Source organism: Mus musculus, chromosome 13, assembly GCF_000001635.26.
Source record: "Mus musculus strain C57BL/6J chromosome 13, GRCm38.p6 C57BL/6J".
Lineage (NCBI taxonomy): Eukaryota > Metazoa > Chordata > Mammalia > Rodentia > Muridae > Mus > Mus musculus.
In genome coordinates this window covers 10,209,651-10,225,562 of record NC_000079.6, presented here as the reverse complement: position 1 = coordinate 10,225,562, position 15,912 = coordinate 10,209,651, and the positions used below count along the sequence as shown (strand labels likewise).

The following is a 15,912-nucleotide window of genomic DNA, read 5'->3' as shown; positions in this document are numbered from 1 at the left end:
CCTCCCCCTTGGGGATGTATTTAAACAAGAAGATAACACTAACCAGTAAATTACAAGATTGGCAAAAGTATTAATTCAGACCCTGACAATTACATGCTAGTGCCTAAAATTGTGGGTACCATATACTTTTTTCTTCACTCAGAAAATACTTACATGTTCCAGGCACTGTCATGGAATGAGAGCAGCAAGGAATAGAACATTTTAAAGAACCACAGGGGCAAACAAGACTCATTTGCTTTACCTTATGTGATATTCTTGAGATCTGTCACTCATGCTACCTGATTGTGGAACACAAGCAAGTCTACGGTGACATGCATGTTCTAAATGGTGTGAGATCTAATCCTTGGAATTTGTAAAACAAGATGGCGATCTACATTGAATCAACACTAAATGAAATATCATAGTCAAAAATTAGTATAAATCTCAGAACATGTCAAATCCTTATCAGAGGATATGTTTGCTTTTGGTTTATTTTGTTTCTTACTGATAGATTTATGTCTTCCCAGAAGCGCTGTAGCAATTTTCTTCTACATCCACTTCTTAATCATACTTAGCATTGAACTAAATTTAACTCTTAGTCATACTTTACACATTAAATAAACAATGTGTTCTCATTACTGTACTTTACCACTGGGCAAAAAAAGAGCTATGGAAATGAAGTTCCCTCCTGTGCGTTTTTTGTTTTAGTTTTTTGTCAAACATCTATTACTTCTGTTACTGGTGAAGCTTGAAAAGACACTCTTGTGAAAATGGTATTACTGATATCTCTTGACTGATATTGTCATTGTCTTTTGTGTCTTTGTAGATATGACCAGCAATGGCATCTACTTCACTTCTGACTTGCTCAGTGGACTGTGGATTGAGTGAACCATATCCTTTCCCATCATGATACACACCACAGAGACTCTCCTCTTGAAGGTAATTTTAACTGAGCTTTATTTACATGTTTATGTATTGATATTTTTAAGTATAGTTTTATAATGAGAATTGTCCATAGTGTTGCTAGTTAAAAAGTATGACTGGATGTAGTCTCTCAGTTTCAATCCACTGTAGGATGAAGGCGTACCCTAAAATATACTCACATCAAATGGAAGTAAGTATCAGTATTGCAGTGTGATGGCTGATCTTGGCTGTCAACCTGTCACATCTGGGGAAAGGAATGCTCAATTGAGGAACTGCTTCCATCACATTATGAGCATATCTGTGCGGCATTCTCATGGTTAATATGATGTCAGAGAGTCCAGCCCACTGTGGGTGGTACTATCCCTAGGCAGGCAAGTTTAGACTATATAAAAAAGCTCACAATCCAGTCAACCCTATTCCTCCATGGTCTTTGATTCAGTCCCTGCCTCCAGGTTCCTGCCTTGACATCTTGTCTAACAGTCCTTAAATGATAGACTATAACATAAGTCAGATAAGTCCTTCTCTTTCTCAAGTTGCTTTTGACCAGTTTTTCTCATAACAACTAAGCCTCAAACTAGGAAATTTAGCTCTATGTTCTATTCAGTTAGAATAGAAAAAAAGCCGTGTCTTTTGATTCTTTAATACCTTATATTTAATTACAATTGAGGTAAGTCTACATTTTAGCAAACTTAATACTTTTAAATAGTTCTATTTTATTCTAACAAGATATCCACGTGCTTCCACTTACACACATCAGATGATATCTACGGTATTGTGAGAAAGAAATTGTACTCTGAGGACTGTAATTGTAGTTTTGGCTTCATTTATCATTCAATTAGTCTAGTCTGCTATTCCCTAAGCGTTGGGTTTCTCTGAAAAAAAATGAAAATATCATGAAATAATAATTTTTCTTCACCTAAATTCCTAAGATGACTATAATAGTCAAAAGAAGGAAGGAATATGAACTTTTGATATATCAGTAGGACTTGAGTTTTAGGGGCTGAGGATGTTGCTTAGTTAATATAGTGTTTACCTCCAGTGTACATGCCCATGAATACCATTCCTGGGCCTACCTAAACTGGGCACCATAGGACATAGGACACATCTGTAATCCTAACACTATAGAGCTAGAAGCAGAAAAATCATGAATTCAACGTCATCCTAAGCTATAACGTGGCTTCAGGGGCAACTGAGGTTACATGAGATCCTATTTCAAAAAATAAAAGAAAAAAGAAAAGAAAAGAAAAGAAAAGAAAAGAAAAGAAAAGAAAAGAAAAGAAAAGAAAAGAAGTACAAAATGAATTCTATCTGCTGCTAAGTTAAAAGTAGGGAGAGGGAAAGAGTTGTAACCACCATATTTTAAAATATTGGTTAATTGAGCCTCACATTTTGTATTTTGCCTTCCTAGAAGATATATTTTTAAAGGCACAATTAATTTATGCCCCATATTATTATTTCATGTATATGAGAAAATACATAAAATATGTGTTAGTTTTTCTTTTTTTTCTTTTTTTTAATATTTTTTATTATTATGTATTTTCCTCAATTACATTTAGAATGCTATCCCAAAAGTCCCCCATACCCCCCCCACAATCCCCTACCCACCCATTCCCATTTTTTGGCCCTGGCATTCCCCTGTATTGGAGCATATAAAGTTTGCGTGTCCAATGGGCCTCTCTTTCCAGTGATGGCCGACTAGGCCATCTTTTGATACATATGCAGCTAGAGTCAAGAGCTCCGGGGTACTGGTTAGTTCATAATGTTGTTGCAATGTTAAGAAAATACCAGAGAAAAACAGTCCAAAGAGCAAAGATTTAGTTTTTTTCAAAGTCATTGATTTATTTTAGATTATGATATAATTCTATTCCTTCTCCTTCCATTTCTTCCCTCAAACACTCTCCTATACCCCTTGTTCTCCTTAAAATTCATGACCTCATTTCTTCAATTGTTGTTATATATGTGTGTGTGTTTCTAAATATATAAGTACCACCTGCTCAGCTTGTATAGTATTGCTCATATGTATATGTTTTCAGGGATGATCATTTGACTGAAAGTCTCAGAGGTCATTCAAACCCATTGCTGTGCATCCGTAGTGAATCAGAGTGTGATTCTGTGGAGGGAGTAGCCAAACAAAGCTGCCCATTTTGTGACTACTGGCAAAACATCTAACTTTCCCACACTTCATATCTTTGTGTGTGTAATGGAGCTGGTAATAAAACATATTAACGTCGCACACCGTGTGGATTACAGAAGTTAGTAGAAATAGGCATGCAGCTTATTGGCCTTCTAGGAGAGGAGTGCTTAATACTCGGGAGCATGAGATCATCATGGTGACCCTATGAACCTATGACCAGAAAGCTCCAAGTTCAAAGTCATTCACCAATTGACTGTGGAACCTAAAATGGCCATTGAACTTTTTGACATCGACATTTATGAGAAACAATGGAGATTACTGCAGTCTACTCTGTGCCGTTTTTATTACAATGATTCAAGCCAGTCACTGAAGAGGACCCATAGCTGTAACCTTTACTGGGGATTTCAAAGAGATAATCAAAATTATAACATGGTATTATTTTCAACTACAAGACAGATCTCTTGACTTTGAAAGTGTTTTTGCTGTATACTATATTTAGGAAATTTGTACAATCGCTATAATTATCAGTTATACACACACACACACACACACACACACACACATATATATATATATACACAATTTCTTTTCTGAAATATGGAAATCTTAAACATTGTTACTTATTATTAGTGAGCATGAACATACACCATTGTGCTTCTGTAGTAGGGTCAGGTTTCTCCTTTTACCATATGGGCCCTACAAATAAAGATCAAGTCATTAGTCTGGGAGATACATGTCTTTACCCGATGAACCATCTAACCAGGCATAAACATTAATTTTAAAAAATAGCATGTAATTCAAGTCAAGTTACAAATTGAAAACATACTTTAAATATGTTATCCCATATTTAAAAAACAAACAAACAAACAAACAAACTTATCGCCGAGCGGTGGTGGCGAATGCCTTTAATCCCAGCACTTGGGAGGCAGAGGCAGAGGCAGAGGCAGAGGCAGAGGCAGAGGCAGAGGCAGAGGCAGAGGCAGAGGCAGAGGCAGAGGCAGAGGCAGAGGCAGAGGCAGAGGCAGAGGCAGAGGCAGAGGCAGAGGCAGAGGCAGAGGCAGGTAGATTTCTGAGTTCAAGGCCAGCCTGGTCTACAAGGTGAGTTCCAGGACAGCCAGGGCTATACAGAGAAACCCTGTCTAAAACAAAACAAACAAACAAACAAACAAACAGCCTGATCCAGGCATGTTGGTACATGACTGGAATCCCAGCACTATGGAAGCTGAGGCAGAAAGACTTCCAGGCCAGCCTGGATTCTATGGGGGGTGTCAGTCTAGCCAGGACTGTATACTAAAACTTCTGTCAGAACACTGATAGATCTCACTGGTGAGGTCATTCAGTAGGTAAAGGTACTTGTGGCCAAACCTGGGGTACTGAATTCAGTTCTCAAAACCTATACTGTGAAAGGAGAATAACTTCTACAAGTTGTCCTCTGATCTCCGTACACATATTGAAGAGGGTGGGCCTGTCAATACACACAAACACACACACACAGAGAGAGAGAGAGAGAGAGAGAGAGAGGCAGGCAGACAGAGACAGAGAGGCAGAAAAGCAGAAACAGAGACAGAGAGAAAGTGATATACAGAGAGATGGATGAAAATGATACATAGATGCATTATGAATAAATATTCTATTGGCTTTTTAAAGCCTATTAGAAATTGTAAGCAAGATATCTATGTTTTATTTCTTATGAAGTTTGGGCAGTTACCACACTTAAAATTTGTTTTGTTTTGTTTTGTTTTGAGGAAAGGAAATGAGGAAGAAAGAAGTGGAATGTAGACCACATCATAAAATGAAGGGCCAAGGGGCTTTAACTTTCACTTTCCTAACCACACACTCAGCACTGGATATGAAATGTGTCTTGTTATGAACAAACATCCAATATTGTCCTCTGGGCTTGCATTGGACAAAATTCAGTAGTACATAATGAGTGGCATTTTCCACATGAGTCACGATTTGTTCCCAAGGTGGGAAGTGCTGATAACGAAGGGGTTGAGGGAGCCAAGCTCGTGACCCCATGCCTTGTGTCCATGTCTGTAGCTCAGCAGTTGCCAACCTGGGGGCTCTCACTCACACCAGAACGTCATGGCTTGTCCCCTGTCCATGTTAATTATAAACTACCTGAAGCAGCCAGAGTGTTTGGTTCATCCACCATTATATCCACCCACGTTAACAGCCAGTGAGTAGTTCACGTGTAAATTCCATCTGACTTTTAATTCCGGCCATGCTGTTATCTGTGGCTTCTGTGTATGCTCTCTCCTTGTTTGCTTTTTTAGTAGCTTAAGATTGGATAGGGTTTTCCATGAAGAGAGCAGTGGTGGTTGTGCAGGAGGCTGTTAAGAATAACAGCTCTTGGGGTGGTACAGTCCTAGGTACCCTGATCATAGTGTGTAGCTACTGCTGCACTGTCCATGAGTAGCCAGATGCCACTGGTCCACTTTCCCCACTTCCTGTCCCTCTCCACACGTACAGTAATGTAGGGTTCACAACATTCACATTTTGCTCTTTTATTAGACTTCCGGCTATAAGACTACATGGTACCATTAGTTTGGAATATGTTATTTAATAGAATCTTGTGAATTTCCACTTATTTTTACTGTTTTATTGGCCATTTTATATTTGTGATGTATTCCCTTAAATTTATTTGTGACTTTAGAAGTCCCCCTCTGTTAGAAGCTGATTAAATGTGGCTTCAATCTAATACTTGCTTTTAAGATGCATATCTCTAGACACACACACACAATTAGTGACACACAAGCACGCACACACACATATCAGTGAGTTGTGTCTGTCACTCAATGGACAGATGGACAGAGTTCAGTGAAGACTTGGAGCATTCAGACCTGAACTCTGGTGGAATTTGGAGACAGAAGGTAAATCATATCTTCATCAGTAGGAGACAAGATGTAGCCGTGCTTAGACCCAGTGTTACTGTCGGGGAGGAGGCAAGAAATGGTAAGAGGGCAAGTCTCTTGGTGTGAGAACCTGCTACGTGGAAGGGTATGTGGCTCACTTTTGCATGCTTGCCTAGCATGTGTCACTGCTTTGGTTCATTCCCCAACATGGCATCCCAGCACCTGGGAGGTAGAAGCGGGAGGAACAGAAATTCGAGATCATGCTCAATTTCATAGATAGTACTAGAGAAGCCTAAATGAACCTCCTGATAACAGAACCGACAAGTTCTACATGTCCTGAAAGTCAGACAAGAGCCTGGTGTGGGCTGAGAACCATTTTTGTGTCTTTGGTACCCACATTCTGTCTACAGCACCCTTGCTGATGCCTGGCACGACTGCACATGCTGAGCACCATGTTTTCCACATTGTCTTAATGTGTAATTACTGATTAAGTTCATGATGCCAATGCATATCCTGTGACCTTAGATTGAACAGGAAATAACTGTACTTGCCGTCATTCAAATATTTCTAGGAAAGCCTTTGATGTGAATATTATCTAAAAGTTATTATTAATATAAATCTAAACAACTAAACAAGAAATGAAAACATATCACCTTTAGCAGCACCCATGTTTACATCTTGTCAATTAGTTTTAGCAAGAGATTTTAAGTATCTTAAAAATGTGCAGATCAGACAGGCTTGGTGGTTTATATATGATCTTATCTCTTGAAAAGCAGGAGCAGGGGAATCTCGAAGGGAGGTTGATAGAAATGGTTTCACAGTTAAGAGCACATGCTGTTCCTCCAGAGGACACAAATTCAGTTCCAACACCCACATGTCAGAGCTCATAGTGCTTGTGATTCCTGCTCCAGGGGTTCAGATGTCCTTTTCTGGATTCCATGATATCTGTACTCACATGCACAAACACATGATTAAAAATAGAATTGTCTTAAAAATTAAAAGAAAGGTTAAGAAATGTAGAGCTAACTCAACTACCTTATTAGTTTATGGTTACGCATATTACTTTCAGAAACAGCCTCTTATCAATCATAGATGGTTTTCCTGAGGCAGGAGCATCTTTGAGTTCCAGCACAGCCAGGACTACATAGAGAAATCCTGTCTCAAAACAAAACAAAACAAAAACTAATAACAGAAAAGGGGGTTTCCTCCTCTATGTTTTCTTAGAATAGAACGATTACTTTGATGCCAATTTCTAAGAAAATAGCCCTTAGGGTTACTTAATCATAACAACTATTGTATTTATTGTAAATTGTTTTGCCCAGCACTCTCAAACTGAGATTGCCATGGAAGACTGTTTAATAATCCTTTCATTTATATGTATGAGTGTGTATATATGCATCATGTGTGTACAGTGTTCACACAGGTGAGAATATGGTATCAAATCCTCTGGGGTGGACATATAAATGGTTGTAAGCCATCATGTGTGTGCTGGGAATGGAATCCAGACCCTCTAGAAAAGCTGTCTGGACTCTTAACTACTGAGCCATCTTTCTAGCCCTCAGAAAACATTTTTAAAATGTACAGGTAAAAGCTGCTATTTGTGTATATAAACATTCATGTGTTAGAGAGAAAGCTTGTGTATGTTTTATATAAATACTTATGTCCAAGAAGGAATCATACTAATCTGATTTTGTAAGTGTGGACAATGTATATGTCAGGGATTTTTAAACATCCGTGTAAGTTTCAGCTATTTATTTTAAAAAATACAGTGAGAAGTAACAGAACCAAAGCAAAAAGGATGCTACATCAATGCATAAAAAACCAGATACCACACAGAGAATGACTTAAAATTGTTCAGTGAATATTATCAAATTATACCATTCTACATTGTTGACAAAAAGACTTCTTATTTGATTAACATGATGTTTTTGTTTTAAATGGTGTGTGTGTGTGTCTGTGTGTATGTGTCTCCTTGTGTGTGTGTTTGTGTGTCTGTTGTGTGTGTCTATATGTGCCTCTGTGTGTGTGTGTTTGTGTGTGTGTGTGTGTGTGTGTGTGTGTGTGTTGGTGCACATGTCATGGTGGAATTGTGAATTTCAGAGAACATTTTGGAATGTGAATTCATGCTTTCCAGAAAGTTTCTAAAGCTTTAACTCAGGTCCTCAGACTTATACAGTAAATGCTTTCACATTCTGAGCAGTCTCACTTGCCCTAAAGTGACACTTTAGGACTCAGAAGGCTCTATGGCATCTTATTGGACACTTGTCATACACAGTGAAGCCAGTCTCAGGTGATGAAGTCAAATTATTAAGAAGCAAGAATTATTGCAAGCAGCTGAACTACTATGCAGGGCTGTAGGTTGGTAAGTGGAAGCAATGAGCTAACAAAGACATTTTAAGAGAAGAAATTAGTCTAACAATGTACACCAATATTCAGTGGGTGAGCTATTTTAGATTGACATGCATCCAGCACAAAGAGGTAACTTTTGAATGAATTATATATAAAGAATATTCATCTGATTTTGTAAGCAGAAATGTAACAGTCACATAGGCATTAGCACACTGCTAAAGCTTTGCATGCTCAAGAAGTTTGAGAAGTATAGCAAAAAAAAAAAAATCCATTGATAAAGGAACTGTGTTTTTATCATTCCCAGTGGTGATACTTGGCAAAGTTCCAGAGTGTTTCCTAATAGAATCTAAGTCTCTGTTTAATACAATTGAAAATTAAAATGTCTTGTTGATGACTTAACATATTTTTTCTAAAGGACCTACAGTTGTGTATTGGAATTGAATAGCAATGTCCATCATCTGAGTTTGTGATTTTTACAGTTTGTGACTAGACATTCAGTCATTTGATATCACAAAGGGAAGACACAAACCATGTGAAGTACATTGTGCAGGTAGCCAGGAAAAAAGTATGTGCAAAGTAAGGGAACAGAATGTACATAGGTGTGTACCTGTGTATATCTGTGCATTGTGTGTATGTGCGATGCTTGTGTGTCTATGTTAGTCTGTGTACATGGAAGAGGAAATGGTAAAATATCTGTTTTCCTTTATTATACATTTGATTATTTTCTAAATTAATTTATGCTTCTGTGCATGCATTTGTGCACATGCATGATGAGTGTGGATGTCATGACACATGCGAGAATCAGAGAAGATACAGTTGCATTAAAGAGAGACATAAAATACTATTAGGACAGCTTTGTGGACCTGGTTCTCTTCTTCCAAATTTAGGTGTGTTCAGAGAATTAAATTTAGATCTTCAGATTTTACAGTAAGGAGTTATCTCAGAGAGAGAGAGAGAGAGAGAGAGAGAGAGAGAGAGAGAGAGAGAGAGAGAGAGAGAGAGCTCAGATAGAAGGCCACTTTGGATTTGTCTTGTTTTTTCTTGTTTGCAGTGTTGGGATCACCCAACTGGGCAAGTGCTTCATTATGGACACACATGCACATGTACATGCACACACACACACATGCAGACACATACACACACGTGCACTCACACACATGCATATGTATACACACACACACACACACAGAGAGAGAGAGAGAGAGAGAGAGAGAGATGCACATACATACCAGCCAAGAAGTTATTTTTAAACAACTGCATCTCCTTTTTACAAATGAAAAAAAAATCATGCATTTAACTTTCTTCCAAGTGCTCTTCACATTACAAAGCTCAACACCATTACTCATGAAGCTTCAGATACTAATCGTATGCAAGATGAGCATTTCAGCATGTCCAATGTCTTGTCTGTCAAGTAGTGCATAAATTTCCATGCTTGCTTTATCCATCCTAATATCCAGAAGTGCTGTGGAATTTAAAGTAGAAATCCTCAGGACTGTTGCATGCATCATCAGACTGTGCTGAAGAGAACTGTTCTGGTGACTGGAGGGGAACAGAAAAACCTGAGTGCTATGAAACCTTCAGTGAGGAAATCCTGATGCCTTCACAACAAAGGGAAATAAATAAACAAAGTGGGCAATTATTTGTTGTTGTTATTGTTGTCATTGTCTAGACAGAGTTCAGTTTCTGCCCATGTGGAAGCATGGAGTTAATCCCACATGGTGAGTTTTTATTATCTCACCACAAAGAAGTAAGCTGTGTAAGTAGGGCCATTGATCTGTACACATTCCTGAATCAGAAGTGTAATTTGGGGTATGTGTTTAAAAGCCTGTGGCAATGCAACAGTTCAAACATTGGGAAAACAAGTTATCAGCCACACTCTTTTCCAAGCCAGTTTTCTAACAGGAAAGTTAATCAACCAGTTTTAGTGATCTTGAGATAGAATCTAATGATCTCTTTATTAAGCCCAGCAAGTCAAGAGAGTGTCATACTTATTCACTGGACTTTTGTGACATTGATTGGCCCATTTGGGGAAATGGGAAGCATAACTGTGCAAGTACTCTGAAACGGTGTCTGCTTGGGGCTGGGCAGATGGCTCAGTGGGTAGGAGCACTTGCTGTCCAGGTATGAGGACCTGAGATTGGATTCCAACACTCATAAAAAGCTGAATATGGCTCCACATGTACCTGTAACGCTAATGATGTAGTGGCAAAAACAGGAGGGTGTTTGGGACTTGCTGGCCACTACCCTTGCTCAGGTTTAGTGAGAGACCCAGTCTCAAGGGAGTATGGTAGAGAGTAATCAAATGTCCTCCATTGTCCCCACATAAGCACAGGCTCATGTGCCTATACACATATCCAAACATACACACGTGTACCACAACTATACATGCACAAAAATTTTAAAATATACATTTTCTTATCTCTCCATAAAATATAGATTCATGAAAGCTTAACTACCTTTCAAGTTCTCTGAATATTATGATTTTAGTGACCTTTTCCAATCAGGATTATTCATCTTTTATGCCACTGCTTAAAACAAACAAAAAAAGAAAAACACTGCTCAATATGCAAATAAGCCAGCCACAAACAATTTTCTAAACAGTCAAGGTAATCTATCCATCTTAACAGATGGATAATTTAGCAGTAAAATAAATTCAAAGCTGGTTGTGGTGACACAGGTCTTTAATTTCAGAACTTGGAGACAGAAGCAGGCAGATCTGAGCTCTAAGTCAGCTTTTTCTACAGAGCAAGTTCCAGAACAGCCAGGGCCACTCAGAGAAACCCCTTCTTGAAAAACAAAACAAAACAGAACAAATTAACGACAACAGCAAAATCTGATTTCTAGAATAATATAGACAAATGTTACTGTTAAGTGGCTTATTGACTATGGGGTAAAGTTGTGTAGAGATGGAGACACATAAAGTCGCAATGTTAATTCTGCACTTTGAGGAAGAAACAAAGATTAAATGTTTTCTCCTATAACAATAATTAACAAAAGACATGTGGAGTCTCTGCCTAGAGTACAAAGAACCTGCACAGCACAGCACTCTGAAGAGACTACTGCTCCATTTGAGGATCTAATACCACTAATATTGAGCCTATCAACATACATTAACCAGCCTTCTTGGGGAATATGCCTAGAGCTTCCACATAGAGGAAACTTATACTGTAAGGCACAGAAATAAAAATGTTAATAGGGCCAGAGAGATGGCACAGTGGTTGAAAGAGTATGCTGCTCTTCCAGAATTCTGTTCCCAGCATCCACATTGAGTGCTTTACTACATGTATGCACACACAAACATTCACAAACACACACACACACACGTAGACACACACTAAGTAAAAAAAAAATAAACAAAAATAAATAAAATTAGTAAATTAATAAATATGTTAACTATTTATGGCAAGGAAAACAAATCCCATATGAAGCACTCAGAGCTGTCAGTTTATTCCAGGGTTGGTATTCTCATTGTCTTTGAGATGAAACAATGCCAGCATAGGAAAGAAAAATGAATATCTATCAGGTTGCATTGGCTTGAATGTCCCCTGTATATTCTTTTTATTGGAATACCCATCAGAAGGTTAGGGTAAACAAATAAGATTTTGTTTTAACTTTAGAAAAATAGGTAAATTATGGACTTTATTCCCATTCCTTCTTCCCACCTGGGTAAAGGGTCCTTGTAAGACCAAGAGGAAGCCCTTCTTAAGCAGAAGCAGCCATCTTTTTTTTTTTTAATTAGAATAATGATTCTTCTTCGCTTCTCATTTGCTGATTTGATAAATCCAACTGGTTTTTTTGGTGGTAAGGTAGTCTATCTATGACCCCACGGTGTAAGAAGTGAAGACTAGGCATCTCTAGGGACAAATCTGACTGTCAACTACCTGAATCACTGAGAAGGGAACTCTGGGTTCAAGTAAGAGATCTTTATTCAATATATAAGGTAGAGAATGATCAAGAAAGACACCAGAGATCATCCTCTGGTCTACATATGTATGCACATGCATGAAACAACATTTATGTGACCCTGCTTATTCACATACTATGTGTACATGCAAAACAATAACCAGTGCCTGGTGCCTCCTGTGTCCAACTAGTGGTTGAGCAAAATTTTATCTGAGCTTGCCCATGACTCTTCAAACTTCTAAAACTCTTCTCCCCTTTACTTGTCTACGTGGCTCTTTGGTTTTATAGTTTGACTCTTCTTAGAGTACAGTGTCAGTCTTTTCTGGTATTTTATTAGCATTGACATCAGATTCATTGCAACACACTTAGTTACTTTTCTATTGCTATGATAAGACATCATGCCCAAGACAACTTAGAGTAGAAAATTTAAATTGGGGTTTACAGTTCTACAGGGTTAGAGACTGTCATGATGAGAGCAAGGTAGCAGGCAGGGTGGTATGTCACTGAGGAAGTAACTGAGAGATTGCATCTTAAAATACAACCATGAGGCAGAGGGTGGGGGAGGGCTTTTGAAGCTTCATAGTGTGCTTTCAGCAACACATCAACTCCAACAGGGTCATACTTTCTAATCCTTCCCAAATAGTTCAACCAACTGGGGACCAAGCATTCAGATATATGATCCTTTGGAGCCATTCTCTTTCAAGCCACTGCACAAACATCTGATAGTTTTACTCTCTGTGTGTATCTTCAATAGCCAAACCCTCTTTGTTTTGAAGATACAGACGTATTTCCAGTAGAGATAAGAAGTGTTTTTTTATACACATAGTGAGATAAACCTCACATGTACCCAATATGAGTCCTTGACCAGCACCCCACACAATCCAACATTTTCAAATCTTCAATCAGTGAACATGGATGGTAAACTAATCCATGTCCTCTGACCTAGAAGGCCTTCCCCTTCTCTTCTACCTTGATTATGTCTCATCACACTTAACATTCTGATCAAAAATGCCTTGTGAAAGAGTTCCGAGTCACCTGAGTCAGTCCCTTTGTTTATTTTACTATCTAGTAGATAAAATGGAATAATGCACTCTTTGTATGTTTGTCCTGCTGTAATAAGTAACCCAGAGTAGAGCCATTCACAGTGTAGGGGGAGCAGGGGAAGGGGGAGGGGATAGGGGATTTTTGGAGGGGAAACTAGGAGAGGGGATAACATTTGAAATGTAAATAAAGAAAATATCTAATAATAAAAGGAAAAAAGGAGGGGATTCGTTAGTTTTGTACCTAGAAATTTCCAAGACATCTACCAATGTTCCTTTACCAACACTACCTTTCTTTCTCCTTATGCTTACTGGACCACTAATATAACCCTCCCCCACCCCTGCAAGACTCTTTCCCATCACTTTCCCTTTAAAATCCTTTCCATAAGTCTATGGGTTTTATAGTCTGTGAAAAGGTCTTATTAACTAAGCACTCTATCTCCATATTCTCAGTCTAGTAGAAAGGCACTAATAAATAGCAAAAGCTCTGGACTGGGTCATGATTGTAGAGTTTCATCCCTATTAGATGATATCTAAAGCAAGTATTCCATAAGGGCTTCCCACAGGATTTTTCAACAATCACTTGAAAACTCATTCTAATATTTTTGATTAGTAATGACTTGAGTTTCTGTTAAATTTGACCACATAAAGCACAAGTCTCCTAACTACTTCATTATTAAATCAAAAATATTTTTGTTGGATTCCAACAATGCCCTGTTTAGCCACTATATCAGACTTAATATTGAAATTTTGAAGAGCTGATTTTAGATGTGAAATGTCACTCATGACCTTTCAGGAAAGTATAAAGATAATTTCAGAGGGGTGTAATGGTTTTGCCACAAAAAAAAAAAAATAGAGGTTTCTGATGTCTGTAGGACGATGACCAACCTTTCTTCTATCTGGATTGATTCAATTGGTAGCACATCATTAGAGTACCAGGGAACCTGTACCAGATCAGGGTGTTTTTCTTATAAAAGATTTCTACAAAGGCAGGGGTGATAGCACAGTAGAGGAAATCACAAGAACCCAAGTTTGAATCCCCATCCCTGCTAGCTACCTAGGAAGGCAGCTGTGGTCACATACTTGCCTGTAGCCTGTAACATCAGGCCTGCAGGTTCTGAAACAGGATTGCTAAGGCTGCAAGCAAGTCTCAGCAATCCAGTTCAGTGAGAGTCTGTCTTATGGAATAATGCAGAGACTGATGGAACAGAACACCCCCAGTGCACTAGAAGATACACATCTGCATAGGACTACAGTCAGTGCACTTGTAAAACACACCCCAAAACTGTTTCTAACTTTAAATAGACATGAAACCAACATAGTGGGGGCTCTCTTTGTGGTGACTAATTCTGTGGAGAGCTAAGTAGACATTGGACAAGAGGCTATTTATAGGAAACTAATTTAAAGTAGAAACAAAGAGTTGTGAGAAATGAGGATATCCTGCATTTAAAGAAGTAGAAGTAGAAGTAGAAGTAGAAGTAGAAGTAGAAGTAGAAGTAGAAGTAGAAGTAGAAGTAGAAGTAGAAGTAGAAGTAAAAGTAAAAGTAGAAGAAGTAGAGGAGGAGGAGGAGGAAGAAAAGAAGAATGTTGGAGTAATTTACTATTCTGGGACATCCAGCTGCTGTTTGAGCTAAAGCATTCCTCTTTAGCATGAGCATGGTAATAGACAGGAAATAGATCAAAACCATGGTAAGCTTCCTGGAAGCCAGCTCTGCAAAGATTTAATAGCGGGGGGGGGGGAGGGAGAATGAGTGTGTGTGTGTGTGTGTGTGTGTGTCTGTGTGTGTGTGTGTGTGTGTTGAGCTATGAGCTAAATTCTTAGCAGTCTTTAATATTTCTCACTTTACTCAATTGGACTGAAGAATTACAAATTGAATAAGCTTGCCAGAAAGTGGATCTCTGCCCACATTATGAAGAGCAGATAAAGCAAATTGAAATCAGAGTTTAAAATTAATTTTGCAAAATAATGACCATTTTAGTTAAACATTGAAAAATAAGCCAGAAGTCTAATGTCAAGTAGAATTTTTTTTAAATTAGGTATTTTCTTCATTTACATTTCCAATGCTATCCCAAAAGTCCCCCAAACCCTCCCCCCTCAACTTCCTTACCCACCCACTCCCACTTCATGGCCCTGGTGTTCCCCTGTACTGAGGCATATAAAGTTTGCCAGACCAAGGGGCCTCTTTTCCCAATGATGGCCAACTAGGCCATCTTCTGCTACATATGCAGCTAGAGTCAAGAGCTCCGGGGGGGGGGGGGTACTGGTTAGTTCATATTGTTGTTCCACCTATAGGGTTGCAGATCCCTTTAGCTCCTTGGGTGCTTTCTCTAGCTCCTCCATTGGGGCCCCTGTGTTCCATCCAATAGCTGACTGTGAGCATCTACTTCTGTGTTTGCCAGGCACCGGCATAGTCTCACAAGAGACAGCTATATCAGGGTCCTTTCAGCAAAATCTTGCTGGTGTATATAATGGTGTCAGCGTTTGGAGGCTGATTATGGGATGGATACCCAGGTGTGGCAGTCTCTCCATCCTTTCGTCTCAGCTCCAAACTTTGTCTCTGTAACTCCTACCATGGGTGTTTTGTTCCCAATTCTAAGAAGGGGCAAAGTGTCCACACTTTGGTCTTCGTTCTTCTTGAGTTTCATGTGTTTTGCAAATTGTATCTTATATCTTGGGAATTCTATGTTTCTGGGCTAATATCCACTTATCAGTGAGTACATATCATGT

At 38.7% G+C, this 15,912-nt stretch overlaps 1 protein-coding gene across 2 annotated transcripts in view; it reads left to right on the top strand.

The window, feature by feature from the left end:
• Nucleotides 1-15,912, top strand: part of Chrm3 (cholinergic receptor, muscarinic 3, cardiac) — a 485,577-nt gene that overhangs the window by 135,500 nt on the left and 334,165 nt on the right. For both annotated transcript variants that reach the window (XM_006516468.4, NM_033269.4), the window contains exon 2: nt 806-918. The gene's annotated coding sequence lies outside the window, so the exon portion shown is untranslated. The remainder of the gene's footprint in view (nt 1-805; nt 919-15,912) is intronic.